Source organism: Brachyhypopomus gauderio, unplaced genomic scaffold (genome assembly GCF_052324685.1).
Source record: "Brachyhypopomus gauderio isolate BG-103 unplaced genomic scaffold, BGAUD_0.2 sc613, whole genome shotgun sequence".
Taxonomy (NCBI): Eukaryota; Metazoa; Chordata; class Actinopteri; order Gymnotiformes; family Hypopomidae; genus Brachyhypopomus; species Brachyhypopomus gauderio.
This window is the reverse complement of record NW_027507434.1, coordinates 32,501-40,050: the sequence shown is the minus strand read 5'-3', so window position 1 is coordinate 40,050 and position 7,550 is coordinate 32,501. Positions and strand designations below refer to the sequence as shown.

Here is a 7,550-nt window from a genome sequence, read left to right as displayed (position 1 = left end):
GCTGAAGATGGAGCTGTTCTTGCTGCTTCTTATAGAAGTCCTGGAGTTGCTGCTGTTCACACACACACACACACACACACACACACACACACACACACACACACACACACACACACACACACACACACACACACAGGTGAGCACCACTGACCCCAGGATCATCCGTTCGGTGATGCACCACCCAGTCGTGGTTCTGGAGAGTTGTGCTGTATTGTGAAAGTTTGCTGGAGTCATTGGCAAACATTCAGCATTGTAGCACCTATGGGCAAAGCTCAGAGAGAATGTACAGCCCCGTAGGCAAGAGGGGAATGAAAGAATGAGTGAGTCCTCACTGCCAGTGTTACAAATGTGTGTGTGTGTGTGTGTGTGTGTGTGTGTGTGTGTGTGTGTGTGTGTGTGTGTGGTGTGTGTGTGTGTGTGTGTGTGTGTGTGTGTGTGTGTACCTGCTGTAACATGAGGGCCTGTTGCTGTTGCAGAAGGAGTTGGAGCTGTTGAGGGCTCAGGACTTGCTGCTGGAGAATCTGCTGCATCTGTTGAGGAGTTATAACCTGTGGAGTCATCATAGCCACTGAGACTGGCACCTGCCAAACACACACACACACACACACACGCACACACACACACACACACACACACACACACACACACACACACACACACACACGCACACACACACACACACACACACACACACACACACACACACACACACAGAGGGTTAGAAATGCAATGATATGCATACAGGCATTGTGTGCTATCTATATGGCAAATGATGAAAAGCTTTATATGTATTGTATTTTACACACTATATATATATATATATATATATATATATATATATATAAGGTGCATTTCCATTCCAGAAACACAGAAAGCGCTCACACTCCTCCCCTCCCACACTGAGACCTTCAACCACCGCACCATCCCCATCGCCAGCGGCCCACTCCAGCACCAAGGCCACTGGCCACTAGCCTCGAGTGTCCCGATTGTTTTCATTGTGCCAGCTTCCGTGTGTTTTGTGTTTGTGTGTGTTAGGTGGTTTATCTGTTCGCTCCGGCCTTTTGAAGGGCCCTGCCATGTTCCCGCAATGACAGGACAAAAGAAAATGGAACTCCCCCCCCCCCCCCCCCCCCCCTCAAAAAAAGAGAAAAACGTACTAATAAAATGTCAACGCGCAGAGTGTTTTTCGTTAAGATGACAACAGGAATTGTGGGACACGTGAGCAAACGCTCTCACTTCCCCTCTGACAGTAACTTGCATGGATAAAGAAGGTGGTGAGAGCAGTGTGATGGACGGGGACACTCGTACGCAGCTGACACGGACCTTTAATTAGTGCTTTAATTAGTGCAGTGTGTGTGGTGTGTGTGTGTGTGTGTGTGTGTGTGTGCGCACATGTGTGCATGCACGTATATGTGGCCCGTCTTGCTTCCTCTGGCCAGACCTTACAGTGACAGCCTTCACCAAGGTTACCCCAATTGTATCTGTGCATCACATCACATGACCCCACCTTGAGACTCCCAGGCCCTCCCCAGCATAATTGAGGCCCGTGGAGGAGTCTCACCCCATAAGGGGCGTCGCCTGCCACCCGCGTTCATACCTACCGCCTAATTTGCCCTGCTTTAAAGGATAAACTGAAAACAAGCCAGCTTTAATGAACGCCTCGTGTGTCCCCAGTGTGACAAAGGCCAGAGGTGTAGAATAAGCAGCCTGGAGAAGCCGGCGCACACCCCCGGTCTGCTCCGACGGCTCCCCGCCACCCGGGTTAAAGGGCATGAGTGGTAAAAACACAATAACCCACCGTTCGCCACAAAGCCGCTCGCGAGGCCGCGCCGGTCGGGGCAATAATAAAACGCACTCCTTCGTCTCGCTGGTGCGGTGACTTAATATGCAGTCCATCTCGACTTTGTTCACATGGTTCGCCGCGTGATTTGCATAGCCCACGCCCCCCCCCCCCCCCCCCCCCCCCCCCCGAGTTCCTCATTTCCCAGTCATTATGCGCCCATGTCCTTACGGCTCGGCATCACTAATTTTGATGAACTATTTTGAAGGTCGGGGAGACGGATGAGAGCATAGAGGGGAGGGCACTGCGAACACAAGATCCCGTCCGCGACGCCACTTGCCAGCATCGGAGAGCTCTGGCACTGTAGCGTCAAAAAAAAAAGTTACTGTTTCAGACCCAACAAAAGGTGCAAAAAAAAGCGTGATCCTTTCACAGGACTCAACAGACACATCGCGAACCTGCTTTGGCTAATTAAATTCTTTATTTTTACACACACACACACACACCCACACACACACACACACACACACACACACACACACACCCACCAACACCAGCGTTCACACCTTCCGTTCTCCGGCGTGTGTGTGAGTGCGTGCCCGACACCTCGTGTCCTAGCGAGCGCTTATTACCACCCGCGCTTCACTGCTCGTTTAGCAGGCAGAGGGATCGGACTCTCTGCCACCTATTGATCATGGCACCCGATGGCGTTTAACCCTCCACTCCGTGCGCGGGTGTGGGCTCAAAGCCGGGAGGGATGTCCAGACAGGGCACTTCAGTTGAAAAACACCGCCGCAGCCTCGGCAAGGCGAGCCACTTCACAGGGCGGAGGGAGCCGGGCGCACCTCTAGCCACTCACAGACCTGTTTCTCTTTCTGAAACAGAGGCACCGCGCATGGTAATAAGCAACCGTCTTAACGCATAAAAGGTATCTGGAGCAGCCATGAAAATTCTGAGGCTGACTACAGTGGAGGCCACAGAGACACGGGGCTACAGAGACACGGGGACACAGAGACAAATGGGGCCGCAGAGACACGGGGACACAGAGACACTGGGCCACAGAGACACTGGGCCACAGAGACACTGGGCTACAGAGACACGGGGACACAGAGACAAATGGGGCCGCAGAGACACGGGGACACAGAGACACTGGGCCACAGAGACACGGGGCTACAGAGACACGGGGCCACAGAGACACCGGGGACACAGAGACACGGGGCTACAGAGACACGCGGACACTGAGACACAGGGACACAGAGACACGGGGACACAGAGACACGAGGACACAGAGACCAGGGCCACAGAGACACGGGGACACAGAGACACGGGGTCACAGAGACACGGGGACACAGAGACAAATGGGGCCGCAGACACACGGGGACACAGAGACACCGGGCCTCAGAGACACGGGGACACAGAGACATGGGGCCTCACAGACACGGGGACACAGAGACACGGGGCCACAGAGAAGCGGGTCCATTAGACTTATATGACAACAGGACTGCTGAAAGGAAATGTGTGACGTGCTGGGACACCAGAGATATTTGTACATTTCTGAAGGGAGAAGCACTGGCCAGGTGTGCACTACCACACACACACACACACACACACACACACACACACACACACACACACACACGCATACACACACGCACACACACACACACACACACACACACACAGACAGACACACACACACACACACACACACACACACACACACACACACACAGATACACACACACACACACACACACACACACACACACACACACACAGGTGTGCACTACCACACAAACACACACACAGGTGCGCACAAACGCATGTGCACACATGCACAAAAAAACCCTCACAGATGTTACTTGACTGTAGGCAATGTACTAGCACTGGCTTGCTGTCCAGTGAATCATAAACACACACACACACACACACACACACACACACACACACACACAAACAGGCTAATACTTGCAGACGTCAGCTCAGCAAATGGTAAAACATAGGAAAAATTACCAATAGTTCAACTAACACTTTGTTTAAAAAAAAACATATTTTTATTTATTCGCAAGGTGATTGAATCTATGACATTTTCTCAGAACACAGTGCTAGAATTAGCTTAGTCAAATTTTAAAATCACACCAGGTCCCACATCACAAAGACACATTTGTACAGACATTAAATGTCATATTTGGCCTGCGTGTAATCTCGGTAAACATCTCGATCAACTAGGAAGCAAACAGAAGCCCGGTTAAATGTTGAGCTTAACAGCTAGCTTCTCTGAGCGGATACTCCATGCTAGAGTTTTCTCCATTTCTAAGGAACCACTGTGAAAATGACACCAGCAGAGCAAATGCCGCCCCTAATGAGGAAAGATCTCACCCCCATCTGACTCACTGATACTGTCTTAATGAAGTACACAGCTCACGAGAGCTAAAGGTTTCAGGTACACACAGGTACATGCGCGCGCAGAAGGCAAGCAAGACTCTCTTGGTGGTAGGGGCAATTAAGATGAATGGACGGGGTAAGTAAAGTGGGTAGGACTTCATCTGGACACGTGGACGTGCGCAGAGGCAGACGGAGAGGGAAGCGATGGAGACGGAACCAAGGCGTGAAATTTTTATGTCCCCCGATGTCATCTTGTTTTGTAAGGACATCAAACGGAATGGCTGAGCGGCCCACAACAAGACCCCGGAAGATCCGGACGGACAGACGGCCCGCAGCGGACGGACGGCCTGTAGCGGGGCGCTGCGAGAACACACTGCACTGCTGCGGCTCCGTCCAGACACGCACGTGGCTCCCCGGCCCAGGGTGGCCGAGGGGGCAGAGAGGATGGAAGGTGGAGTGAGAGGTGGGGTTAGGGTGGAGTGAGAGGTGGGGTTAGGGTGGAGTGAGAGGTGGGGTTAGGGTGGAGTGAGAGGTGGGGTTAGGGTGGAGTGAAAGGTGGGGTTAGGGTGGAGTGAGAGGTGGGGTTAGGGTGGAGTGAGAGGTGGGGTTAGGGTGGAGTGAAAGGTGGGGTTAGGGTGGAGAGGGTCAATCTGCTCCTGCTGACGAGGACGCAACAGTCCATGATCAGGCATTATATGAATATACGCTGGTGTGTGTAACAAATATATATGAGAGAGAGTGTGTGTGTGTGTGTGTGTGTGTGTGTGTGTGTGTGTGTGTGTGTGTGTGTGTGTGTGTGTACAGTGAGAGGAGAAAACTGCAGGCTGTATGCTGTCATTCTCCATCACAAATATAATGAGAGCCACCCTCCTTAATGAAAGAGCTTTGGAACCACAACTGTACAAACACAGAGTCCCAATTGCATTTGAAGTCCTAAATAAAGCCCAGGCAGGTTAGGGGGGTGCAGAGCTGGAAAACAAACCCCTGGTGGAGTTAAACAGGGACGTAGACCAGCAGAACCCCACTGGAGAGAAGCCTCCCCAGAACCACACACACCCTCACGCACGCACAGCACACACACCGTCCTGTGCTTCTGTATAAAATGCGACAACCTTGGACACTGTACCCACTTCTAACACATACAAATAACTCACATACAACTAGCTAACTCACATTAAACTAGCTAACTCACATACAACTAGCTAACTCACAACTAGCTAACTCACATAAACTAGCTAACTCACATTAAACTAGCTAACTCACATTAAACTAGCTAAACTCACATCGTGTCCTGGTATTTGTCAGTCATATTCTGTGTGCTGATTCCAGCAGTGTAACCACAGAGAATCAGTGTGATATACATGCCCTATCGGCCCACATAAATCAGAGAACCGGGATAATAATAAAACCCTCCCAAACGGAAAACATATCTCTGAACCCTCTACTGTACATGCGGGACACACACCACCACTAAGCTGAGCTGAACCACTAGAAGGTCCCGGCAGCCGTCACTCAGTCCTCATTGTTCTTCTCCTATGCTGCTCCAGCTGAGCCACTGATATGATGTACAGTTATGAAGTTCAACAACTCCGCGAGGTTTGCCGCACACGCCTTCAGACGCGTTCACCGCCGTTGACAAAGATTTCATTAAGATCGGAAGCCTCGTAAATCCCCCCCTCCCCACCACCACGGAGAACATAGCAGTCGCTTCGTCCGTATAGTTTCCGTACCCCACCACGGCCACGCTAATCCGTGTTTCCATGACGGCAGACGACGGCCGGGCCAGACCTCGTGTGCTTGGTTGGGGACGTGATGAGCTAATCAGAAAGCACCAATCAAACGCCAGCGTCCAGCCAGCATGGAACGTGCTAGGTGGAGAGATTACGGATAGAATCAGGCCACTTCAGTTTACCCGACCCGTTCCCCGTCAACCGTGAAGTTGAACAAACAAACAAACAAACAAACAAACTCGTCTGCGTTGAAGAACGTGTTCTTGGGGTTGAGTGACCCGACAGGCGTTCAGGTGCCCACTCACCTGGGCTGAACGCCGGAAGAAGGGACTGATGAAGATCAGAGAGAAAATGAATGCTAACCCCAGAAGAAGGACGCCCTCCACGGGTCGAGGACCCCCCCCCGCGGGAGAGAACTGAGAGGACCAGCTGCTGCTGCTGCCGTATGTCACTAACAAACTATTCTCACCTCTCCACACACAAACGCTATGAGCTACAACAGCACCACAAAGACTTGTGTTGGATAGTGGAATGCGTACGAACCTCTGCCCAACCCCTCTGTAGCTCCCCACGCCACACACACACACACACACACACACACACACACACACACACACAAACACACACACACACCCTTCCCTGCTCCCTCTCTCTCGTGCCCACACAGCCATCCACCTGCTCTGCATCTCTCTGCGTGTCTGAGTGTGACAGGCTGCAGGACTGACAGGTGATGTCAGCGTCAGGCCCTGACGGGGTGCAGCGGGAATGCGGGACAGTCCCGCTCAGGGTAGTCCCTAATGCACTCCTAATGAACAATGAATCACGTCTGATTATAAGTGCCCACCCCTTACACACACACACACACACACACACACACACACCACACACACACACACACACACACACACACACACGAGAGCCTGCTTTTTCACTGCATACAGTTACAGTCACTTTTTCGGTCCCCGCCGCCCTCTCTCTGCCCCTCCTTGCGCCCCTGGATGCCCCCCACCCACCCACCCCAACCCCCCAGCTTAGCAACGGAGCTGCCAGTTCGAACATGACAACATGACTGGGAGCGGGGACAGCTGACAGGACGGAGACTGCAGCTGACAGGGTTACTGTTCATGATCAGAAGAGATAGAAGAGCAGACGGGGAAATGAGGTGAAACGTACGGCTCAAAACGTACGTAATTCACACACCACTCAAACGCACTTTTACATCCTATCCTGTGGGAAAGTTAATAAACCGCTCTGGAGAAAGTGAACCACCTGAACATTTCGATGGTGTGAGTGTGAGAGTCTTCTCTACTCTGTTCTGGAAGTTAAGTTCTCACCTAGAGCCTTTGGCCCGGTCTCTCTCTCTCTCTCTCTCACACACACACATACACACAAACTCTCTCTCTCTCTCTCTCTCTCTCTCTAACACACACACACACACACACCACACACACACACACACCACACACACACACACACACACACACACACACATGCATGCAAGAGTGTCAAAATCTAAAAGCTGTCTTCCTCCACCTGCATCTTACATGACAAGGATTAGAGGTAGTGGAGCCCTTTTAACAAAGACACACACACACACACACCACACACACACACACACACACGCGATCATGTAGCCATAACCCCATACATTTCAG

At 51.7% G+C, this 7,550-nt stretch overlaps 1 long non-coding RNA gene across 1 annotated transcript in view; it reads right to left on the bottom strand.

Annotated features, from left to right (window-relative positions):
- Positions 1-7,550, bottom strand: part of LOC143506989 (uncharacterized) — a 19,226-nt gene continuing 11,676 nt past the window's right edge. The window contains exons 2-3 of the long non-coding RNA XR_013128549.1: positions 444-581; positions 1-52 (exon numbers count right to left, since the gene is read on the bottom strand). This is a non-coding gene — a long non-coding RNA (uncharacterized LOC143506989). The remainder of the gene's footprint in view (positions 53-443; positions 582-7,550) is intronic.